Genomic DNA, 26877 nt, shown 5'->3' with positions numbered 1-26877 from the left:
TATATAGATATATTTTCACAAGCTGTTTAGATAGCGGCTGTGACCATATTGTATAGACATATGCACTTAAGATCTAATGTATCCTATATTTAATGTGCCTTATTCAGGAATTAAGTACTATTGTTGTACCATGTGCGTTTATTTCATTATATATATTATAGATAGTTATTAACTTCATAAAGAAATTTATTTCCCATTTTAATCTTTAATTTTTACTTTTAGTTTTAGATCATTTGATTTCTAAATGGTACTCATAATAAATGGATCATAAGTACCAAAATAATATCAAAAATTTCTAATCATCATCTATTATATAATGAAAATAAAAATAAAAATAAAGAACATATAAAACATGTATTTTGATCACAATGTGGTAGCTTTGGGGTGTACATTTGGGAAAAGAATGAATGAATGAACAAAACGCCTCCTTTACATATGTTGTTAAGTAAATATGTGTGTGTGCACTGGACCATGAAACTGTTTATTTCCAATGGTTGATAATATCAAACTCAGAATTGAATCCATTAGGGACCTGAGTATTTAGTTTCATGATCCAGTACACCTCCTGTTTCGCCAGGATCTCGTCCTTATTGCCACCCCTGGGAGGCAATCTGATGGTATCGATGCCTCGCCATCTGAATGCTCCAGTATCTTTGCCGTGCACCTCAATGAAATGCCGTGATAATGCAGAACATGGTTTCTCATATTTTATATATCCTAGATGTTCTCTAATGCGGGTACGGACTTCCCTACTGGTCATTCCAACATATTGTTTGGAGTGTACCCTATATTCAATGAGGTACACTACATAGGTGCTGGAGCATTTTATGCACCCTCTGGATGCAAATTTTTGAGTAGTAGTGCAAGAGTAAAATTCTTTGCCTTCAGTGATGAAATCACATGCTTTACATCTATGATCTCCACACTTATAAGTGCCATTAACTTGCATCCAAGAGCCCCTGTTCTTTTGTTTGCAAGGCAGAAGGCTTGGGGAAAACATGTTACCCAAAGTTAGGTTTTTGGAATAAACACACCTAAATCCCTTCTCAACAGTGGACTTTAAATGTACGTCACCTAGAAGTATAGGAAAATACTTCCGGATGATGTCACATACTTTTGAATAGTCTGAAGAGTATTGTGTAATGAAGGTGAGTGGTCTTTTATCTCTATTGCCACAACTGGGCACTACAGAGGTATTCTTTCCCTCCATTGCTGTATGTTTGGCTATGTTGTTTAAAAGCTTTGGTGGATATCCCCTATCCTTTAATCTTTGCTTGAGTAATTTTGATTCTTTCAAAAAATCACAGTCATTGCTGCACACCCTCCTGGCTCTCAGGAATAGTCCCTTTACTATTCCCTTAAATACATGGGAAGGATGCCCACTCTTGTGGTGAAGGATTGTATTCCCTGAGATAGGTTTCCTATAAAGTTTTGAAACAATCTTGTTTGTTTGACAATCTCCTGTTAGGGTGACGTCTAAAAAGTTGACACTCTGGCTATGCCATTCATAAGTAAATGAAAGGCCATGCCTAGCTTCATTTAGGTACTGAAAAAAGAGGGTAGCTTGTCTTTCAGTAGACGACCAGATGAATATAAGGTCGTCAATAAAGCGACGGTAAAAAACTACTTCCGCTCTGAGGGGGTTACCATCTCCATAAATGAAGAACCGTTCAAGACAGCCCATGAAAATATTAACAATGTTTAATAACACATATTTAATAACAGATAATCAATAACATATATTATAAGTGCATAAAAGTACATGGATCCATAGTACTAATAAAAACAATGATACGGTTACAATAATATAATATAATAATACAATAATATAGTAATAAAATAGTATAATAATGCAATAGTATAAAATGTAAAGTCACAAAATATAAAAGCAGAGATGGAAAATATGTCCAAAAATATATATCCAAGAGTATATATGTAAATCGGCCCCTGGGGGTCTGGGGCACAAAGAGGAGAGAATGAGATAAAAAACCTAAAGTGAATAATCAATGTGTGCAATATTGTGTAAAGATGTGCAAAAGTCAAATAAATGTGACAATATCAATGAAATCCAGGTAACAATCAAAAATGTGCAAAGCTCAAATAAGTGTAACAATGTCAATAAAATACAAATAACTGTGTGGAAGAAGTCTTACTAGTCCAAGTGAAAAAATAAGTCAAATAATCCAAATAGTCGAATTCTTTATGATCCAAAACGATCCATGTGATCAAAACTGATCCAAATTAATGATTCAAATGAATGATTGGTAATCCAAAATGTGGAATAAAAAACAAAAATCTAAACAACACCAAAAAACGGTGATATTGTGAAAAATATGAAAAAAAGGAAAAGAGAAATAATCAAAGGTGATTATTAAGTATATCAAATGAAAAAAATCAATATGATGCAAAAAACTCCATTACCTGTGAAAGAAAGAAAAAGTACAACATAGAGCAGTATTGTTTAAAATAGACTCTAAGTGATTAGAATATAGCTCAACATATATGCCAACGCGTTTCGGCCCACCAATAGGGCCTTTTTCAAGACTGTCAGTCAAGACAGTCTTGAAAAAGGCCCTATTGGTGGGCCAAAACGCGTTGGCGTATATGGCGAGCTATATTCTAATCACTTAGGCCTAGATTTGGAGTTTGGCGGTAGCCGTGAAAACCAGCGTTAGAGGCTCCTAACGCAGGTTTTAGGCTACCGCCGGTATTTGGATTCAGTCAAAAAAGGGTCTAACGCTCACTTTTCAGCCGCGACTTTTCCATACCGCAGAACCCCTTACGTCAATTGCGTATCCTATCTTTTCAATGGGATCTTTCTAACTCCGGTATTTAGAGTCGTGGCTGAAGTGAGCGTTAGAAATCTAACGACCAAACTCCAGCCGCAGAAAAAAGTCAGTAGTTAAGAGCTTTTTGGGCTAACGCCGGTTCATAAAGCTCTTAACTACTGTGCTCTAAAGTACACTAACACCCATAAACTACCTATGTACCCCTAAACTGAGGTCCCCCCACATCGCCGCCACTCGATTAAATTTTTTTAACCCCAAATCTGCCGACCGCCACCTACGTTATACTTATGTACCCCTAATCTGCTGCCCCTAACACCGCCGACCCCTATATTATATTTATTAACCCCTAATCTGCCCCCCACAACGTCGCCGCCAACTACCTACAATAATTAACCCCTAATCTGCCAACCGCAAAGCGCCGCTACTTAAGTTATCCTTATGTACCCCTAATCTGCTGCCCCTAACACCGCCGACCCCTATATTATATTTATTAACCCCTAATCTGCCCCCCACAATGTCGCCGCCAACTACCTACAATAATTAATCCCTAATCTGCCGACCGCAAAGCGCCGCTACTTAAATTATCCTTATGTACCCCTAATCTGCTGCCCCTAACACCGCCGACCCCTATATTATATTTATTAACCCCTAATCTGCCCCCCACAACGTCGCCTCCACCTGCCTACACTTATTAACCCCTAATCTGCCAAGCGGACCGCACCGCTACTCTATTAAATTTATTAACCCCTAAAGCTAATTCTAACCCTAACCCTAACACCCCCCTAAGTTAAATATAATTTTATTCTAACTAAATAAATTAACTCTTATTAAATAACTTATTCCTATTTAAAGCTAAATACTTACCTGTAAAATAAACCCTAATATAGCTACAATATAACGAATAATTACATTGTAGCTATTTTAGGATTAATATTTATTTTACAGGTAACTTTGTAATTATTTTAACCAGGTACAATAGCTTTTAAATAGTTAAGAACTATTTAATAGTTACCTAGTTAAAATAATAACAAAATTACCTTTAAAAAAAATCCTAACCTAAGTTACAATTAAACCTAACACTATACTATCATTAAATTAATTAAATAAAATACCTACAATTACCTACAATTAAACCTAACACTACACTATCAATAAATTAATTAAATACAATATCTACAAATAACTACAATGAAATAAACTAACTAAAGTACAAAAAATAAAAATGAACTAAGTTACAAAAAATAAAAAAATATTTACAAACATAAGAAAAATATTACAACAATTTTAAACTAATTACACCTACTCTAAGCCCCCTAATAAAATAACAAACTAGCGCTGCGGAATCTGTTGGCGCTCTACAAATAACCGATAATAATAAAGACCCCCAAAATAAAAAAATGCCCTACCCTATTCTAAATTACTAAAGTTCAAAGCTCTTTTACCTTACCAGCCCTGAACAGGGTCCTTTGCGGGGCATGCCCCAAGAAATTCAGCTCTTTTGCCTGTAAAAAAACACATACAATACCCCCCCCAACATTACAACCCACCACCCACATACCCCTAATCTAACCCAAACCCCCCTTAAATAAACCTAACACTAACCCCCTGAAGATCTTCCTACCTTATCTTCACCTCACCAGGTATCACCGATCCGTCCTGGCTCCAAAATCTTCATCCAAGCCCAAGCGGGGGCTAGACATCCATCATCCGACGGCTGAAGAAGTCCAGAAGAGGGTCCAAAGTCTTCATCCTATCCGGGAAGAAGAGTAGATCCGGACCTGCAACCATCATCTTCCAAGCGGCATCTTCTATCTTCATCCGATGAGGACCGGCTCCATCTTGAAGACCTCCATCGCGGATCCATCCTTCTTCTCCGACGACTAGACGACGAATGACGGTTCCTTTAAATGACGTCATCCAAGATGGCGTCCCTCGAATTCCGATTGGCTGATAGGATTCTATCAGCCAATCGGAATTAAGGTAGGAATATTCTGATTGGCTGATGGAATCAGCCAATCAGAATCAAGTTCTGTTCCGATCAGCCAATAGAATGCGAGCTCAATCTGATTGGCTGATCGGATCAGCCAATCGGATTGAACTTGATTCTGATTGGCTGATTCCATCAGCCAATCAGAATATTCCTACCTTAATTCCGATTGGCTGATAGAATCCTATCAGCCAATCGGAATTCGAGGGACGCCATCTTGGATGACGTCATTTAAAGGAACCGTCATTCGTCGTCTAGTCGTCGGAGAAGAAGGATGGATCCGCGATGGAGGTCTTCAAGATGGAGCCGGTCCTCATCGGATGAAGATAGAAGATGCCGCTTGGAAGATGATGGTTGCCGGTCCGGATCTACTCTTCTTCCCGAATAGGATGAAGACTTTGGACCCTCTTCTGGACTTCTTCAGCTGTCGGATGATGGATGTCTAGCCCCCGCTTGGGCTTGGATGAAGATTTTGGAGCCAGGACGGATCGGTGATACCTGGTGAGGTGAAGATAAGGTAGGAAGATCTTCAGGGGCTTAGTGTTAGGTTTATTTAAGGGGGGTTTGGGTTAGATTAGGGGTATGTGGGTGGTGGGTTGTAATGTTGGGGGGGGTATTGTATGTGTTTTTTTACAGGCAAAAGAGCTGAATTTCTTGGGGCATGCCCCGCAAAGGGCCCTGTTCAGGGCTGGTAAGGTAAAAGAGCTTTGAACTTTTGTAATTTAGAATAGGGTAGGGCATTTTTTTTATTTTGGGGGGCTTTGTTATTTTCTTAGGGGGCTTAGAGTAGGTGTAATTAGTTTAAAATTGTTGTAATATTTTTCTAATGTTTGTAGATATTTTTTTATTTTTTGTAACTTAGTTCTTTTTTATTTTTTGTACTTTAGTTAGTTTATTTAATTGTATTTATTTTTAGATATTGTATTTAATTCATTTATTGATAGTGTAGTGTTAGGTTTAATTGTAGGTAATTGTAGGTATTTTATTTAATTTATTTATTGATAGTGTAGTGTTAGGTTTAATTGTAACTTAGGTTAGGATTTATTTTACAGGTAAATTTGTAATTATTTTAACTATTTTAGCTATTAAATAGTTCTTAACTATTTAATAGCTATTGTACCTGGTTAAAATAAATACAAAGTTACCTGTAAAATAAATATAAATCATAAAATAGCTATAATATAATTATAATTTATATTGTAGCTATATTAGGATTTATTTTACAGGTAAGTATTTAGCTTTAAATAGGAATAATTTATTTAATAAGAGTTAATTAATTTCGTTAGATTAAAATTATATTTAACTTAGGGGGGTGTTAGTGTTAGGGTTAGATTTAGCTTTAGGGGTTAATACATTTATTAGAATAGCGGTGAGCTCCAGTCGGCAGATTAGGGGTTAATGTTTGAAGTTAGGTGTCGGCGATGTTAGGGAGGGCAGATTAGGGGTTAATACTATTTATTATAGGGTTAGTGAGGCGGATTAGGGGTTAATAACTTTATTATAATAGCGGTGCGGTCCGGTCGGCAGATTAGGGGTTAATAAGTGTAGGCAGGTGGAGGCGACGTTGTGGGGGGGCAGATTAGGGGTTAATAAATATAATATAGGGGTCGGCGGTGTTAGGGGCAGCAGATTAGGGGTACATATCGATAATGTAAGTAGCGGCGGTTTACGGAGCGGCAGATTAGGGGTTAATAATAATATGCAGGTGTCAGCGATAGCGGGGGCGGCAGATTAGGGGTTAATAAGTGTAAGGTTAGGGGTGTTTAGACTCGGGGTACATGTTAGAGTGTTAGGTGCAGACGTAGGAAGTGTTTCCCCATAGACAACAATGGGGCTGCGTTAGGAGCTGAACACGGCTTTTTTGCAGGTGTTTTTTTTCAGCTCAAACAGCCCCATTGTTTCCTATGGGGGAATCGTGCACGAGCACGTTTTTGAGGCTGGCCGCGTCCGTAAGCAACTCTGGTATCGAGAGTTGAAGTTGCGTTAAATATGCTCTACGCTCCTTTTTTGGAGCCTAACACAGCCATTCTGTGGACTCTCAATACCAGAGTTATTTTAAAGGTGCGGCCAGAAAAAAGCCAGCGTTAGCTACGCGGGTCGTTACCGACAAAACTCTAAATCTAGCCGTTAGAGTCTATTTTAAAAAATACTGCTCTATGTTGTACTTTTTCTTTCTTTCACAGGTAATGGAGTTTTTTGCATCATATTGATTTTTTTCATTTGATATACTTAATAATCACCTTTGATTATTTCTCTTTTCCTTTTTTTCATATTTTTCACAATATCACCGTTTTTTGGTGTTGTTTAGATTTTGGTTTTTATTCCACATTTTGGATTACCAATCATTCATTTGAATCATTAATTTGGATCAGTTTTGATCACATGGATCGTTTTGGATCATAAAGAATTCGACTATTTGGATTATTTGACTTATTTTTTCACTTGGACTAGTAAGACTTCTTCCACACAGTTATTTGTATTTTATTGACATTGTTACACTTATTTGAACTTTGCACATTTTTGATTGTTACCTGGATTTCATTGATATTGTCACATTTATTTGACTTTTGCACATCTTTACACAATATTGCACACATTGATTATTCACTTTAGGTTTTTTATCTCATTCTCTCCTCTTTGTGCCCCAGACCCCCAGGGGCCGATTTACATATATACTCTTGGATATATATTTTTGGACATATTTTCCATCTCTAATTTATTCCCTATCAATGGGTCCTACCTAACTATGTTCCAATGGTTTCTTATCATTTTTTTACCTTCTTATATTGGCTATTACAAATTTGTAATAAAGGGAACAATGTTTTTTTCTTCTTTTCTCTTGTAAGGTGTATCCAGTCCACGGGTTCATCCATTACTTGTGGGATATTCTCCTTCCCAACATGAAGTTGCAAGAGGACACCCACAGCAGAGCTTGTCTATATAGCTCCTCCCCTAACTGCCACCCCCAGTCATTCTCTTGCAACTCTCGACAAGGGAAGTAGCTAGAGATATGTGGTGACTTAGTGTAGTTTTACCTTCAATCAATAGTTTGTTATTTTTAAACGGTACCGGCGTTGTACTGTTTTACTCTCAGGCAGAAATTAGAAGAAGAATTCTGCCTGGAGGTTTGATGATCTTAGCGGTTTGTAAATAAGGTCCATTGCTGTTCTCACACATAACTGAAGAATATGGGAAAACTTCAGTTGGGGGAACGGTCTGCAGATTACCTGCTTTGAGGTATGTTCAGTATTTTTATTTCTAGAGAGATGAATAAGTTATAGAAAATTCTGACAGAGCCTTGTGTATTTGAGGTAAGCCTGATGCAGTGATTTAACAGCAACTGGGATCATGCTTACAAAACAGGGCAATACTCATGTTAATATTCATATTACTTAGTGACAAAACGTTTACATGATTTCATAAATAGGACGTTTTTTCTCTGAGGGAGATGAGGGACATAAGTCTTTATTTGGGGCCTAGTTTCCACATGGCTAGTCAGATACTCCTAGAAGTATTTTCTTAAGGCCCTTCTAACATCCAGTAACATGGTGGGAGGGGCCTATTTTAGCACTCTAACTATGCAGTTTTAATTCAGACTGAGACATCCAGCTTCCCCAGAGGTTTCCTCTGGCATCTGAGGACCATTTCAAAGGGGTTATTTCTGCACAAAATCTATCATAAGATATGGTGTAAATATCTTCATTGGTGTGAATCCAAGGGTTACTCATGGAGTAAAGTCAGGATTCCTAGGATATTATCCTTTCTCCAAGAAGGATTGGAGAAGGGATTGTCAGCTAGTTCCTTAAATGGACAGATTTCTGCTCTGTCTATTCTTCTGCACAAGCGTCTGGCAGATGTTCCAGACGTTCAGGCGTTTTGTCAGGCTTTAGTTAGAATCAAGCCTGTGTTTAAACCTGTTGCTCCACCATGGAGTTTAAATTTAGTTCTTAAAGTTCTTCAAGGGGTTCCATTTGAACCTCTGCATTCCATAGATATCAAGCTTTTATCTTGGAAAGTTCTGTTTTTGGTAGCTATCTCTTCGGCTCGAAGAGTTTCAGAGTTATCTGCCTTACAGTGTGATTCCCCTTATCTGATCTTCCATGCAGATAAGGTAGTTTTGCGTACCAAACCGGGGTTTCTTTCTAAGGTGGTATCTAATAAGAATATCAATCAGGAGATTGTTGTTCCGTCATTGTGTCCTAATCCTTCTTCAAAGAAGGAACGTCTATTACACAATCTTGACGTGGTTCGTGCTTTAAAGTTTTATTTACAAGCTACTAAGGATTTTCGTCAAACATCTGCATTGTTTGTTGTCTACTCTGGACAGAGGAGAGGCCAAAAGGCTTCGGCATCTTCTCTTTCTTTTTGGCTAAGAAGCATAATCCGTTTAGCTTATGAGACTGCTGGCCAGCAGCCTCCCCAAAGAATTACAGCTCATTCCACTAGAGCGGTAGCTTCCACATGGGCTTTTAAAAATGAGGCCTCTGTTGAACAGATTTGTAAGGCGGCGACTTGGTCTTCACTTCATACTTTTTCTAAATTCTACAAATTTGATACTTTTGCTTCCTCGGAGGCTATTTTTGGGAGAAAGGTCTTGCAGGCAGTGGTGCCTTCCGTTTAAGTTCCTGCCTTGTCCCTCCCTTCATCCGTGTCCTAAAGCTTTGGTATTGGTATCCCACAAGTAATGGATGAACCCGTGGACTGGATACACCTTACAAGAGAAAACAAAATTTATGCTTACTTGATAAATTTCTTTCTCTTGTGGTGTATCCAGTCCACGGCCCGCCCTGTCACTTTAAGGCAGGTGTTTTTTTATTTTAAAACTACAGTCACCACTGCACCCTATAGTTTCTCCTTTTTCTTGCTTGTCTTCGGTCGAATGACTGGGGGTGGCAGTTAGGGGAGGAGCTATATAGACAGCTCTGCTGTGGGTGTCCTCTTGCAACTTCCTGTTGGGAAGGAGAATATCCCACAAGTAATGGATGAACCCGTGGACTGGATACACCACAAGAGAAAGAAATTTATCAGGTAAGCATAAATTTTGTTTTTTTCTCAATGTCCATGTCTCTCCTTATATTCCAGCAACCTTCTCCTGTCCATCATTTTTGCTCCTATGTATGCCTCTTCAATTATTCTCTCCTCATAACCTCTTTCACTACATTTCTCTCTTAAAATCCTTGCTAGTGCCTCATAGTCTAATAATGTGGAGCAATTTTTTCTTACCCTTAGAAACTGTCCTTTGGGAATATTCGCAACTATTTTTAAAAAAAATGTTTTTTGTCTCAAAACTCTTTTCTGATACTTTAATGTCTAGACCAAAAAAAATATATCTGCTCTTTACTAAATTCATATGTGAAGGAGAGCCCACCATCATTTCTATTAATTTCTGCAAACAAATGCATCAGTGTGTTTTCATACCCTCTCCATAATATTAAAATATAATCTATGTATTTTTTATAGCTACCTATTGTGATAGATTACAAGTAATAGAATTAATACTGGATATGATTGGACACCGTGTGTGTGTTTGTGGGGGGGGGGGGGTTATTACATCTTTATGAATTTTTGGTAGAAAATAGAAGACTGAAATTCTATGAAATTTGGGATTGATGAAATCAAATTCTTTTTTATTTAGTATACCTTTTTCTTTTTTTAAATTCCTTCTCAATAAAATTAAATCTGCTCTAGTTGGATCAAGTTTTAATTCCTTGTATGTAGTGATATCGCCTAACAATCTCTGGGCTTCCTTGACATAATAATCTCTGTCAATCACTACCAACTCTCCCCTCTTTATCCACAGGTTTTATGATTTTGTTTTTATCTTCATGTAAATTCTTTAAAACTTACCTTTTAGACTTAGTTACATTTCTTTGTAATCTATCATTAGTGTCACACTTTTCTATATCTTTCAACACTAACTTCTTAAAGAGTTCTAGATTTTATTTCCTTTTTCAAGTGTTGGATAGAACTGGGACTTTAGTTTCAGATCCGTGTGTACAAATTTATTTTGCCCATTTTCCTTTGTTCTATTATTCTTACTTATTGGTTTTCTGTTAACTTCCACTGGGTGTTTCAAAAAAATATCTCTTTAATGTTAGTTTTCTCACAAATTGCTTGATAGTCCACGATCCGTTACATATGGGATATACATTCCTACCACTAAGAGGTGGCAAAGTTTCCCAAACCCCAAGAGAACTATAAAACCCCTCCCACCTCACACATACCTTAGTTTAATTTATAGCCAAGCAGTGAGGTTTAAGAAGAAGTAAGAACCAAAATCAGGAGCAAGGAAAAAAAATGTGCTTAAAACAAAACAACCCACAAAAAAGGGTATGGGATTGTGGACTCTCGTCACCATGAAATAAATTAATAACATAAATTATGTTTTCTTTCATATAGGTGGATTCCATCATCTGTTACATATGGGGACTAATACCCAAGCTGTGGAAGTCCACAAGTAACAAAGGGAGGGATTGAAAACACAGCTTTTTTTGATGAGAAATTAAATCCATAAACTAAAAGAAATGATCTCTCTTATGACAAACTCAAAATATAGGGACAATCATCAAACTAAGACAACAGCCTGAAGGACCTTTCTAATAAAGGCTGCTTCTGAGGAAGCAAAAACATGACAATTGTAACATTTAGTGAAGGTATGCAATGAAGACTTTGCAAATTTGATCAACTGAAGACTCATTCTTTAAAGCCCAAGATGTGGCAACTGATCTAGTAGAATGAGCCATAATTATCTGTGGCGGAGACTGTCCCACCTCCAAATAAGCTCTTTGGATCAAAAGTTTTAACCAAGAGGCCAAAGAAATAGAAGAGGCCTTCTGACCTTTCCTAAGGCCAGAAAAAAGAACAGACAGACTAGAAGTGTGTCTGAAATCTTTAGTTGAATTAACATAATATTTTAATGTCCAAAAGATGCAAAGATTTTTGAGAAGCATTTTTTTTTAATCAGGACATAAGGAGGGAACAACAATATCCCTACTAAGGTTGTATGAGGAAACACAACTTTTGTTTAAAAAATAAAAATAGTTCACAGCCTTGTTCTGATGGAATATCAGATAAGGAGATTTACAAGAGTTGAATGTCCAATTTATACATAGGCTCAAAAGGAGGAGCCTGCAAAACCCTTAACACTAGGTTAAGACTCCAAGGAGGAGAAATAGGCCTAATAACAGGTTTAATATGTACTAAAGCCTGAGCGAAACAATGAATGTAAGGAAAATTATCAATCTTCCTATTTAATAATACAGAAAGAGCAGAAATGTGTTTTTTCAAAGAACTGGCAGATACACATTTATCTAAATCATCCTGCAAAAACTGAAAAATCCTAGAAATTCTAAAAGACTGCCAGGAAAGTTTTCCAAACTTTGTGATAAATTTTCCTAGAAACAGGTTTGCAAGCCTGAATCATGGTGTTAATCACAGAATCTGAGAATCCTCTATGACTCAGAACTAAGCGTTCAATTTCCGTGCCATCAAATTTAGACTTTAGATCAAATTTAGACTTTAGATCTGGATTTAAGAAAGTACCTTAAGACAGAAGGTCTGACCGCAGAGGAAGAGGCCAAGGAGGGCAACTGGACATTTGAACCAGATCTGCATACCAAATCCTGTGAGGCCATGCTGGGGCAATCAGGATTACAAATGACTGTTCCAGTTTTATCTTGGAAGTTATTCTGGAAAGTAGAATCAGAGGAGGAAACAGATAAGCAGGCTGGAAGGACCAAGGAACTGCTAGAGCATCTATTAAATTTAATCTCTGCTCTATTTGGAGACCTAAAAAGGTAACCTTTGTCTGATTAATCAAGGAACTGTTTGGTAAATTCTGCTAAATGAAAAGATTGAGCTATTACCAAGATATCGTCTAGGTAAGGAAATAATGCAATACTGTGAGCTTTGATTACAGAAAAAAAGGGCACCTAGAACTTTGGTAACTATTTTTGGAGCTTTAGCTAGACCAAATAGAAGAACAACAAACTGATAATGCTTTTCGAGAAAAGCAAACCTCAGAAACTAGTGATATTCTGAGTGAATATGAAAGTGAAGGCAAGCATCCTGTAAATCTATTATGGACATAAAGTGACCTTGTTGAATAAAAGGCAGAATAGTCCTGATAGTTTTCATTTTGAAATACGGTATTCTTACAAACTTGTTTAGAGTTTTCAGATCCAAAAGAGTTTTTTGGTATAATGAAGAAATTTAAATAAAATCCTGTTCCCTGTTCTTGAAAAGGAACTGGAACAATTACTCCCATATTTTCCAGATCTGAGACAGATTGAAAGAAAGCTTGAGCTTTTATTGAATGTGTTTGACTATGGGTCAGAAAAAAACTTTCCTGTGGGAGGACTTGTTCTGAATCCAATTCGATATCCCTGAGAAATAATGTTCTGAACCCAGGGATCTGACAGATTGAAACCAAGCCTTCTGAAAGAGGTTTAACCTGCCCCTACCAGTATTACTGGATTGGGGGCTGCACCTTCATGGAGGCTGGAATAGATTACTTGTTCTTTTTGGATTTGTTACAATTTGTATTGGGTCTCCAGACTGAGCCAGAGAAGCTAAGTTTTGTGTTCTCTATTCTGATGAAAAGAAAGAAAATGATTAGGAGCTTTAAGTTTTCTTTTTGACTTCTTGTCTTGAGGAAGAAAAGCTCCTTTACCTCCAAGTAATAGCAGAAACAATAGAATTTAGCTCAGACCCAAACAATTTCTTTCCTTGGAAGGAAATAGAAAGTAATCTAGATTTAGACATCATATCAGCATTCCATGGACCTCCTGGTAAGTATAGCTAAAGACATGTTTTTGATATTGATTTTCATAATATCAAATGCGGCATCACAAATACAATTATTTGCACCCTGAAGTAAATTCAGTAGATTAGAACTTTCAGGGTCAGTAGAAAACTGCTGTGCGCGACTGGCTAACCAGTACGTAGAAGCATCAGTTACATCAGCAATATAGCTGGTCTGAGTATATATCCAGTATGTAGAAAAGTCCTTCTTAGAAAAGATTACAGTTTCCTGTCTAAAGGGTCTGTAAATACTGAAAATGTTATTTTCCAGCACCTGCGTATATATAGGGTGCAAAAACGTCATTCAGGACTTCACACTCATGCTCTCAAAACTTACAGTCTAGCAAAGATAATGGCAGCACACCAAAGACTCTTCCAACTTTTTTGCAACATGATTAAGGATTGATGCCCTTTGGCCTATGTCCTTTGGAGATGTTTTAAATAAACTTAAAGAATTTGAAAAGTCTTTGGTCTGCTGCCATTATCTTTGCTGGACTAAAGGGTCTTTAAAAGAAGTACTGTCTTCTGAGTGGAAATGGCCCCATATACTTTTGGAAGCATTTCCCATAACTCTAAATTAGTATCAGGTAAAGGAAATAGTTTTTTAAACCTGGCTAAGGAATGGTTTAAGCCAGGTGTGTCTTTTAGTCCTTCTACAATTATATCAGAGACAGCATCAGGTATAGGAAACCGGGCTTCGATATGCTCTGAAAGCAACTTTCACTGAAGAAATCAAGCACATCTTCATGCTTTAACCCCGTATGTGTGAGATGGGAGTTTTTTTTTAGGGCTCTACAGTGGTAGGAATGTACAGTATATCCCATATGTAATGTATCGTGGACTCTCTCCACCTATATTAAAGAAAACAACATTATTTACCAGTGGTCTTTCTTTCTCTTGGTCTCTTTATGTGGGTTTCAAAATCTTCCTCTGTTTCCTCTAAATTTCTTTTTCTTGTTAATAATAGGGGTGCTAAATGTATTTCTTCTGTAATAAAACCTTTTAATGTCCCTACCTTTGGGGTATTCTCTAAAAAATGACTAGAACTACTTGTTTATCCAATTTCCCTTGGGATACATGGTACATTGTTCTCGCTTTCATGTCTTAATGGTTTATATAACGGAGATGTATTCTCCAATTTTTCTTTTCCTCTACATTATTACCATATCTCTCTCCTCTATATCCTGTATGACCTTTATACTCTCTACTTCCACCTTCCCATTTAAGGAATTCACATCAAGCCAAACAGGTAAAAAAAAATTAAAATCAGAGATACAATTAGATACACAGATAAGGGAGTTATATGTCTAATAGAACGTAGTTGTAAAAAACCAATATATTTGTGAGACCTCAAGAACCCTACTTGTGAGAATTAGAGAACATCTATATATCGTTGAAAATGGAAATAAAGAAACCCATTTGTATAAACACTTTAGCGAAGAATAGGCTGAAAGACTTCTCTTTTTGGGGTATATTTAAAATTAAACCAGAATGGAGATGAAGCAATTTTGTAACTAAGCTACATAAAAAAGTAGCCAAATTTATTTATAGGATGAAAACACTCCTCCCAGCAGGTCTCAACTCAGAACTAGATTTTACACCATTTATGTATGAATTGAATGTTTTGATAAAAACAAGCAATTGTATAACTCCATTTGGGTCTCTATTTGTTATACATACGTTAACTAGATTTTCGGTCATCTTTCTATTCACCTTATTGTTGGTTCATCTTGTTTGTCCATTTTCTTGTTTCTGTTTTTATTTTTTTCTCAATTGAGGTTTTTTTCTATTGAGAATGTTTTAACTGAGGGTGTTTTTGAATTGAAGATGTATGTAATTTATTTACTTATCTAAGGTATTTTGCTAAATGTAAATCTAAACAATAATGATGTATTATGATATTAAAGGGACATTAAACCCCAAATTTTTCTTTCATTATTCAGAGAATACAATTTTAAACAACATTCCAATTTACTTCTATTATCTAATTTTCTTAATTCTTTAGATATCCTTAGTTAAACAAATAGCAATGCATATGGGTGAGCCAATCCCATGAGGCATCTATGTGCAGCCACCAATCAGAATCTACTGAGCCTATCTAGATATGCTTTTCAGGAAAGAATATCAAGAGAATGAAGCAAATTAGATAATAGAAGTAAATTAGAAAGTTGTTTAAGATTGTATTCTCTATCCGAATCATGAAAGAAAAAAAATGGGTTTAATGTCCTTTTAACTATAATATTAAGTATTGACACACAGAAGATCTGATTCAACAAAATATTGACAGAAAAAAACTACCTGTAGTGTAAAGAACAGAATTTCTCCAACATTGGTGTGTCCGGTCCACGGCGTCATCCTTACTTGTGGGATATTCTCTTCCCCAACAGGAAATGGCAAAGAGTCCCAGCAAAGCTGGTCACATGATCCCTCCTAGGCTCCGCCCACCCCAGTCATTCTCTTTGCCGTTGCACAGGCAACATCTCCACGGAGATGGTTAAGAGTTTTTTGGTGTTTAAATGTAGTTTTTATTCTTCTATCAAGTGTTTGTTATTTTAAAATAGTGCTGGTATGTACTATTTACTCTGAAACAGAAAAGGATGAAGATTTCTGTTTGTAAGAGGAAGATGATTTTAGCAGACAGTAACTAAAATCGATTGCTGTTTCCACATAGGACTGTTGAGATGAAGTAACTTCAGTTGGGGGAAACAGTTAGCAGACTTTTCTGCTTAAGGTATGACTAGCCATATTTCTAACAAGACTGTGTAATGCTGGAAGGCTGTCATTTCCCCTCATGGGGACCGGTAAGCCATTTTCTTAGTCAAACAAACAGAATAAAGGGCTTATTATGGGCTAAAAAACTGGTAGACATTTTTATGGGCTAAATCGATTGCTTTATTTGTGCATATTATTCAGATTTAGGCTAACAATTGGCATTTATAATCCTGGGGAACGCTTATAAAACGGCAGGCACTGTATTGGACAGTCAGGGGGCCTTTCTAGTCATAGACTGAGCCTCATTTTCGCGCCATTAATGCGCAGTTGTTTTTTGAGAGCAGGGCATGCAGATGCATGTGTGAGGATCTAAGAATCTCTGAAAAAGCTTTTAGAAGGCGTCATTTGGTATCGTATTCCCCTCAGGGCTTGGTTGGGTCTTAGCAAGACTATATCTGGGACTGTATAGGGGTTAAATTGAAAAACGGCTCCGGTTCCGTTATTTTAAGGGTTAAAGCTCTGAAATTTGGTGTGCAATACTTTTAAGGCTTTAAGACACTGTGGTGAAATTTTGGTAATTTTTGAACAATTCCTTCATACTTTTTCACATATTCAGTAATAAAGTGTTTTCTGTTTGAAATTTAAAGTGACAGTAACGGTTTTATTTTAAAACGTTTTTTGTGCTTTGTTGACAAGTTTAAGCCTGTTTAACATGTCTGTACCTTCAGATAAGCTATGTTCCATATGTATGAAAGCCAATGTGTCTCCCCATTTAAATTTATGTGATAATTGTGCCATAGCGTCCAAACAAAGTAAGGACAGTACTGCCACAGATAATGATATTGCCCAAGATGATTCCTCAAATGAGGGGAGTAAACATGATACTACATCATCTCCTACTGAGTCTACATCAGTTTTGCCCATGCAGGAGGCCCCTAGTACATCTAGTGCGCCAATACTTATTACCATGCAACAATTAACGGCTGTAATGGATAACTCCATAGCAAATCTTTTATCCAAAATGCCTACTTATCAGAGAAAGCGCGATTGCTCTGTTTTAAACACTGAAGAGCAAGAGGACGCTGATGATAATTGTTCTGTCATACCCTCACACCAATCTGAAGGGGCCATGAGGGAGGTTTTGTCTGAGGGAGAAATTTCAGATTCAGGAAAAATTTCTCATCAAGCTGAACCTGTTGTTGTGACATTTAAATTTAAATTAGAACATCTCCGCGCACTGCTCAAGGAGGTGTTATCTACTCTGGATGATTGTGACAATTTGGTCATTCCAGAGAAATTATGCAAGATGGACAGGTTCCTAGAGGTTCCGGTGCCCCCGACGCTTTTCCTATACCCAAGCGGGTGGCGGATATAGTAAATAAAGAGTGGGAAAAGCCCGGCATACCTTTTGTTCCTCCCCCTATATTTAAGAAATTATTTCCTATGGTCGACCCCAGAAAGGACTTATGGCAGACAGTCCCCAAGGTCGAGGGGGCAGTTTCTACTCTAAACAAATGCACTACTATTCCTATCGAAGATAGTTGTGCTTTCAAAGATGGATAAAAAATTGGAAGGTTTGCTTAAAAAGATTTTTGTACAGCAAGGCTACCTTCTACAACTAATTTCATGCATTGTTCCTGTCACTACGGCAGCGTGGTTCTGGTTCGAGGAACTAGAAAAGTCGCTCAGTAGAGAAACTCCATATGAGGAGGTTATGGACAGAGTTCACGCACTTAAATTGGCTAACTCTTTTATTTTAGATGCCGCTTTGCAATTAGCAAAATTAGCGGCGAAAAATTCAGGGTTTGCTATCGTGGCGCGCAGAGCGCTTTGGCTAAAGTCTTGGTCAGCGGATGTGTCATCCAAGACAAAATTGCTTAACATTCCTTTCAAAGGTAAAACTTTATTTGGACCTGATTTGAAAGAGATTATTTCAGACATCACTGGGGGAAAGGGCCACGCTCTTCCACAGGATAGGTCTTTTAAGGCTAAAAATAAGCCTAATTTTCATCCCTTTCGCAGAAATGGACCAGCCTCTAATTCTGCATCCTCTAAGCAAGAGGGTAATGCCTCACAACCCAAACCAGCCTGGAAACCAATGCAAGGCTGGAACAAGGGTAAGCAGGCCAAGAAGCCTGCCACTGCTAACAAAACAGCATGAAGGAGTAGCCCCCGATCCGGGACCGGATCTGGTGGGGGGCAGACTCTCTCTCTTTGCTCAGGCTTGGGCAAGAGATGTTCAGGATCCTTGGGCGCTAGAAATAGTTTCTCAAGGTTATCTCCTGGAATTCAAGGAACTACCCCCAAGGGGAAGGTTCCACAAGTCTCACTTATCCTCAATCCAAATAAAGAGACAGGCATTCTTACATTGTGTAGAAGACCTGTTAAAGATGGGAGTGATACACCCAGTTCCAATAAAGGAACAAGGAATGGGATTTTATTCCAATCTGTTCGTAGTTCCCAAAAAAGAGGGAACGTTCAGACCAATTTTGGATTTGAAGATCCTAAACAAATTTCTCAGGGTACCATCGTTCAAAATGGAAACTATTCGAACGATTCTACCCACCATCCAGGAAAGTCAATTTATGACTACCGTGGATCTAAAGGATGCGTACCTACATATTCCTATCCACAAAGAACATCATCAGTTCCTAAGGTTCGCTTTTCTGGACAAACATTACCAGTTTGTGGCTCTTCCATTCGGATTAGCCACTGCTCCAAGGATTTTCACAAAGGTGCTAGGGTCCCTCCTAGCGGTTCTAAGACCAAGGGGCATTGCAGTAGTACCTTACTTGGACGACATTCTAATACAAGCGTCGTCCCTGTCAAAAGCAAAGGCTCATACGGACATCGTTCTAGCCTTTCTCACATCTCACGGATGGAAGGTGAACAAAGAAAAGAGTTCTCTGTCCCCGTCAACAAGAGTTCCCTTCTTGGGAACAATAATAGATTCCTTAGAAATGAGGATTTTTCTGACAGAGGTCAGAAAATCAAAACTTCTAAGCTCTTGTCAAGTGCTTCATTCTGTTCCTCGTCCTTCCATAGCGCAGTGCATGGAAGTAATAGGATTGATGGTTGCAACAATGGACATAGTTCCTTTTGCACGAATTCATCTAAGACCATTACAACTGTGCATGCTCAAACAGTGGAATGGGGATTATACAGACTTGTCTCCAATGATTCAAGTAGATCAAAAGACCAGAGATTCACTCCGTTGGTGGCTGACCCTGGACCATCTGTCCCAGGGAATGAGCTTCCGCAGGCCAGAGTGGGTCATTGTCACGACCGACGCCAGCCTAGTGGGCTGGGGTGCGGTCTGGGAATTCCTGAAAGCTCAGGGTCTATGGTCTCGGGAAGAGTCTCTTCTCCCGATAAACATTCTGGAACTGAGAGCGATATTCAATGCTCTCAGAGCTTGGCCTCAACTAGCAAAGGCCAAATTCATAAGGTTCCAATCAGACAACATGACGACTGTTGCTTATATCAATCATCAAGGGGGAACAAAGAGTTCCCTGGCGATGAAAGAAGTGACCAAAATAATTCAATGGGCGGAGGATCACTCCTGCCACTTGTCTGCGATCCACATCCCAGGAGTGGAAAATTGGGAAGCGGATTTTCTGAGTCGTCAGACATTTCATCCGGGTGAGTGGGAACTCCATCCGGAAATCTTTGCCCAAATAACTCAATTATGGGGCATTCCAGACATGGATCTGATGGCGTCTCGTCAGAACTTCAAGGTTCCTTGCTACGGGTCCAGATCCAGGGATCCCAAGGCGACTCTAGTAGATGCACTAGTAGCACCTTGGACTTTCAACCTAGCTTACGTATTCCCACCGTTTCCTCTCATTCCCAGACTGGTAGCCAGGATCAATCAGGAGAGGGCCTCGGTGATCTTGATAGCTCCTGCGTGGCCACGCAGGACTTGGTATGCAGACCTGGTGAATATGTCATCGGCTCCACCATGGAAGCTACCTTTGAGACAGGACCTTCTTGTTCAAGGTCCATTCGAACATCCAAATCTGGTCTCCCTCCAACTGACGGCTTGGAGATTGAACGCTTGATTCTATCAAAGCGTGGGTTTTCAGATTCTGTGATAGATACTCTGGTTCAGGCCAGAAAACCGGTAACTAGAAAGATTTACCATAAAATATGGAAAAGATATATCTGTTGGTGTGAATCCAAAGGATTCCCATGGAGTAAGATAAAAATTCCTAAGATTCTCTCCTTTCTACATGAAGGTTTGGAGAAAGGATTATCTGCAAGTTCTCTAAAGGGACAGATCTCTGCTTTATCTGTCTTACTACACAAAAGACTGGCAGCTGTGCCAGATGTTCAAGCATTTGTTCAGGCTCTGGTTAGGATCAAGCCTGTTTACAGACCTTTGACTCCTCCCTGGAGTCTAAATCTAGTTCTTTCAGTTCTTCAAGGGGTTCCGTTTGAACCCTTACATTCCATAGATATTAAGTTACTATCTTGGAAAGTTTTGTTTTTGGTTGCAATATCTTCTGCTAGAAGAGTTTCAGAGTTATCTGCTCTGCAGTGTTCTCCTCCTTATCTGGTGTTCCATGCAGATAAGGTGGTTTTGCGTACTAAGCCTGGTTTTCTTCCTAAAGTTGTTTCTAACAAAAATATTAACCAGGAGATAGTTGTACCTTCTTTGTGTCCGAATCCAGTTTCAAAGAAGGAACGTTTGTTACACAATTTGGACGTTGTCTGTGCTCTAAAGTTCTATTTAGAGGCTACTAAAGATTTCAGACAAACATCTTCCTTGTTTGTTGTTTATTCTGGTAAAAGGAGAGGTCAAAAAGCGACTTCTACCTCTCTTTCCTTTTGGCTTAAAAGCATCATCCGATTGGCTTATGAGACTGCCGGACGGCAGCCTCCTGAAAGAATCACAGCTCACTCCACTAGGGCTGTGGCTTCCACATGGGCCTTCAAGAACGAGGCTTCTGTTGACCAGATATGTAAGGCAGCGACTTGGTCTTCACTGCACACTTTTGCCAAATTTTACAAATTTGATACTTTTGCTTCTTCGGAGGCTATTTTTGGGAGAAAGGTTTTGCAAGCTGTGGTGCCTTCCGTTTAGGTGACCTGATTTGCTCCCTCCCTTCATCCGTGTCCTAAAGCTTTGGTATTGGTTCCCACAAGTAAGGATGACGCCGTGGACCGGACACACCAATGTTGGAGAAAACAGAATTTATGCTTACCTGATAAATTACTTTCTCCAACGGTGTGTCCGGTCCACGGCCCGCCCTGGTTTTTTAATCAGGTCTGATGAATTATTTTCTCTAACTACAGTCACCACGGTACCATATGGTTTCTCCTATATATATTTCCTCCTGTCCGTCGGTCGAATGACTGGGGTGGGCGGAGCCTAGGAGGGATCATGTGACCAGCTTTGCTGGGACTCTTTGCCATTTCCTGTTGGGGAAGAGAATATCCCACAAGTAAGGATGACGCCGTGGACCGGACACACCGTTGGAGAAAGTAATTTATCAGGTAAGCATAAATTCTGTTTTTTCCAGAAAGTTTAGGCATGCACGTATGAACATGTGGATACCACTAATAAAATTGAATTTTATGGTGAATATTACGAATCAGAGGAAAGGGGTTGGTATAATAAACCACGAAGATCAGTCATCATCATATCTTGAAAAAGCCCTGTCGAATGAAACACGTTGATTGGAGAAACCATGAATGGCACCTCATAATGACTCTCTGCCAGTGAAATTCTAAGGCAGCATATAAGGAGATAGTGGACAAGTGAGCCCACCCTCAGTAAATTGAACTTTTGCCATTGTGAATATCAGCACTGTAAAAAAAGGGAATTCTCTGCTGAATGTCCCTGTGACGTAAAGGAATTAGTCACGTGACCTGGAATGGACCTACTGCCAGACACCACAGCTTCGGATCAGTTTTGAGTGTGCTCAGGTATAAGCCGAGCACACTAACAACCAAGGGGGTCTTTTGAACTGCGGAACACTCAGTCAGAGGTATTAGAAGTAATTTGCAGAGCTTGAATACAGATTGTTAAGGCCCATTGAATTGCAGAGGTTAATTAGCCATAGTGCCGAAATACCGTACCGAGTCAGAGCTATCTGAAGGTAGCTCTAAAGTGTTTAATGGAATATTATTAAGACCCAACCATATATTTCCCATGGAACATTGTGAGTGAAAGAATTGTTAACCAGAGGTATTCAGCTAGTGTCCCCTGTGTATTGAACATTGTTTATCAGGTTCTTGTAAACTAAACTGTTAATTAGAGCCGGTGTAGAATGTAGACTTAATTTTGTATATGCATTTTTATAATATAGCCTTAAATGGACAGTCTAGGCCAAAATAAACTTTCATGATTCAGATAGAGCATGTAATTTTAAACAATTTTCCAATGTACTTTTATCACCAATTTTGCTTTGTTCTCTTGGTATTTTTAGTTGAAAGCTTAACCTAGAAGGTTCATACGCTAATTTCTTAGACCTTGAAGGCCACCTCTTTTCAGAATGCATTTTAACAGTTTTTCACCACTAGAGGGTGTTAGTTCATGTATTTCATATAGATAACACTGTGCTCGTGCACGTGAAGTTATCTGGGAGCAGGCATTGATTGGCTAAACTGCAAGTTTGTCAAAAGAACTGAAATAAACGGGCAGTTTGCAGGGGCTTAGATACAAGATAATCACAGAGGTTAAAAGTATATTAATATAACTGTGTTGGTTATGCAAAACTGGGGAATGGGTAATAAAGGGATTATCTATCTTTTAAAACAATAAAAATTCTGGTGTAGACTGTCCCTTTAATACAGGGCTTGTTACTCAAAATCATGTTTTTGTGAATATGAGATTCTGCATAATCTTAGTATTTTTTGTGTATTGACATTTGGGTTTTGTCAGGGTTTTTCCCCTGTTGTGTTTGCCATGTGCTGCTGGCAGCCATTTTACTCACCTCTCTTCCTGACTATGTTGCATTGTGGGGGATGCTGCTCATTTCCTGCAATTCCTTTTATGGCTAGACTTGTGTGCATCATCCGTGTGAGACAGAATGCAGTCCCAGAATTGTGATGTCATCACTTATTATTTAAAGGGCCTCTGTTCAGTATGCTTTGCCTTTGCGTTGTCTCAGACCTGTTTGTGAGAGTTCCTGTGTATTACCTGGCTGCCTGACGTCCTTCCTGGTTCCTGATCCCTGGCTTGTTCCTGACTCTGCTGTTTTCCTTGTTCCTGATTCCGGCTCGTCTGACTATTCGCTTTGGCTCCTGACTTGGCTCGTCTGACTACCAGCTCTGGTTTTGACTTCTGGCTTGTTATTTGACTTGTGGACTTTTTATTATTTTTTGCTATTAATAAAGGTGTGATTATTTTTGCACTTCTCGTCTCAGTCTGATTCCTGGCACCCTGTCATTACGCAAAGGCCATGAATCCTGATGGTGCTAATAATCCACCTTTACCTGCCATCATTTCCAGGATGGATGTACAGGATCACCGCTTGGATCATTTTGCACTAGCCCTGCAAACCCTGCTGACTCGCACTGCACATTTGGACCAAAGTGTCCCGCAAGTTATGGCTGCTCCTGTTTCCGCTGCTGCACCTAGTCCTATCAGGAGCATGTCCGGTTCTGCACCTCTACCTCAGCAATATGGAGGCGATCCTATTCAGTGCAGAGGGTTTTTGAACCAGGTGGGCATTTACTTTTAGATGTTACCTCAGGCGTTTCCCTCTGACAGAGCTAAGGTGGGATTTCTCATCTCGTTACTCTCTTACACAGCTCTTGCCTGGGCTAATCCCTTGTGGGATACTAATAAACCTGTGATTTCAAATTACCCTGAATTTGTGGCCTCCTTTCGAAGGGTATTTGATGTTCTGGCTCGCTCCTCCTCTGCTGCTAAATGACTCATGTCCATTCAGCAAGGTACAAGATCTGTTGCTCAGTATGCTATTGAGTTCCGTACCCTTGCCGCAGAGGTAGGTTGGAACAATGAAGCCCTTGTTGCCGCCTTCTTTCATGGGTTCTCTGATGCGATTAAAGACGAAGTTGCTGCCAGAGGTTTACCAGAGGATCTCGAGGCATTGGTGTTCCCACCCATGCCTCCCTCTCCTCCCATGCCTCCTGGTCCCGAGTCACCAGGTACTGCTGAGCCGATGCAGTTGGAATTCACGCGTCTCTCCGCAGCGGAGAGGGCCTTTAGGAGGAGGGAGGGGCTCTGCCTCTATTGTGGGTTACAGGGCCACCTTTTGAAGTCTTGTCCTACACGGCCGGGAAACGCTCACACCTAAGGTCCTGTTGGGGGCAGACCTTGGGTGGTTTATCCTTGTCCCCGGAACCGCTTAAGGAGAAACCTTTAGTCACGGTTGTCCTTTCCTGGGTGGACTCCTCCATAGTCACTCAGGCTCTTGTTGACTTCCGTGCTGTGGGCTATTTCATTGACAGTGCTTTTGTATCAAAGCACTCCATTCCTGTTTTACCTCGGTCTGTTCCGCTTGCTGTTGAGGCCATTGATGGCAGGCCCCTTCAGCCCGCACTCGTTACTCACAAAACTGCTCCGTTGTCCATGGCTGTTGGGGCTCTCCATTTTGAAACCCTTCAGTTCCAGGTGATAAACTCTCCGCATTTTTTAGTTGTTCTGGGTTATCCCTGGCTCCAAAAGCACAATCCCAGTCTCGACTGGTGCAGGTCCGAAATTTTGTCGTGGTCCCCACAATGTATTTCCACTTGTCTTCGGAAACCAGTTAAAGTCTTGTGCACTTCTTCGGTATCTCAATTGCCAGAGGAGTACCGAGAGTTCCTAGACGTGTTTGACAAGGTGTGTGCCGGTACGTTGCCTCCTTACCGGTCTTACGATTGTGCCATAGACCTGCAACCCGGAGCCAGTCCTCCTCGGGGCCGGGTGTACCCTCTGTCTGTTGCAGAGAATTGTGCTATGGAGGAGTATGTTGCCGATGCTCTGTCGCGGGGGATCATCCGCAAATCCTGCTCTCCTGCAGGGGCTGGATTCTTCTTTGTGAAGAAAAAGGGTGGCGAGTTAAGACCATGTATCGATTATAGGGGTCTTAATCATCTTACCATTAAGAATGCTTACCCTATTCCACTCATTACGGAACTCTTTGACCGCCTCAAGGGAGCTACGTTCTTTACTAAATTTGATTTGAGAGGAGCGTACAATCTCGTTAGGATCAAGGAGGGTCACGAATGGAAAACAGCATTTAACACCAGGAGCGGGCATTATGAGTATCTTGTAATGCCCTTTGGCCTATGCAATGCTCCTGCTGTTTTTCAGGAATTTATTAATGATGTCCTACGAGATATGTTGCAACAGTGTGTTATGGTGTACTTAGATGACATCCTCATACACTCACCCACACTTGAGGCTCATCGTTCTGATGTTACACGGGTTCTTCAGAGACTACGTGAGAATGGCCTGTTTTGTAAACTCGAGAAATGTGAGTTCCATCAGACTCAAGCAACCTTCCTAGGTTATGTTATCTCCGTTGCAGGGTTCTCCATGGATCCTGACACGTTATCTGCAGTTCTGCAGTGGCCTCACCCAGTTGGTCTTCGGTCTATTCAACGCTATTTGGGGTTCGCCAATTACTATAGAATGTTTATTAAAAACTTTTCTTCCTTGGTCAAACCTATCATAGACATGACCCGTAATGAGAATGATCCACTCCATTGGTCACCTACTGCCATTAAGGACCTTAAGACTGCCTTTGCTGCCGCTCCAGTTCTGGCTCATCCTAACCATGTCCTGCCTTTCGTTCTTGAGGTTGATGCGTCTGAGACTGGAGTAGGGGCCCTCTTGTCTCAACGTCCTACGCCTGACGGTTCCTTGCATCCGTGTGGTTTCTTCTCTAAGAAATGGTCTCCAGCGGAGTGCAATTATGAAATTGGTGACATAATTTTGGCACTCAAGGAATGGAGGCATCTTCTCGAGAGTACTAGCGTACCAGTGCTCATTCTTACTGACCACAAGAATTTAACTTATCTATCTGAAGCAAAACATGTGTCGCCCCGACAGGCCAGATGGGCGCTATTTTTGTCTCGGTTTAATTATGTTGTCTCCTACCTGCCTGGTAGTAAGAATGTTAGGGCTGATGCCCTCTCTCGACAATTTTCGCCTCTGTCCAAGGAGGAGTCTGTACCTACTCCTGTTATACCTCCTGACCATATTTTGGCTACCATACATACTAATTTGACTTCTCCCTTGGTCACCCAGGCAAGAACCAAATGATTTGTTCTGTCACTCGACATTTCTGGTGGCCAGGTCTTCGTTCTGATGTTGCTGCATATGTTGCTTCCTGCTCAGTTTGTGCACAGAATAAGACTCCTCAACGTCTTCCTGTGGGTCTTCTTCAACCTATTGCTAATGGTGAGCATCCTTGGACACATCTTTCCATGGACTTCCTTGTCGAGCTCCCTGTTTCCAATGGCAATACTGTTATCTTTATGGTGGTTGACCGTTTTTCTAAAATGTCACACTGCATTCCCTTGATGAAGCTGCCTACTGCTCAGGAGCTTGCTTCAATTTTTGCCCGGGAGGTCTTCCGTTTACATTGGTTACCCAAGGAGATAGTGTCGGACCGGGGTAGCCAG

Source organism: Bombina bombina, chromosome 6 (genome assembly GCF_027579735.1).
Source record: "Bombina bombina isolate aBomBom1 chromosome 6, aBomBom1.pri, whole genome shotgun sequence".
Lineage (NCBI taxonomy): Eukaryota > Metazoa > Chordata > Amphibia > Anura > Bombinatoridae > Bombina > Bombina bombina.
This window is presented reverse-complemented; position numbering follows the sequence as displayed.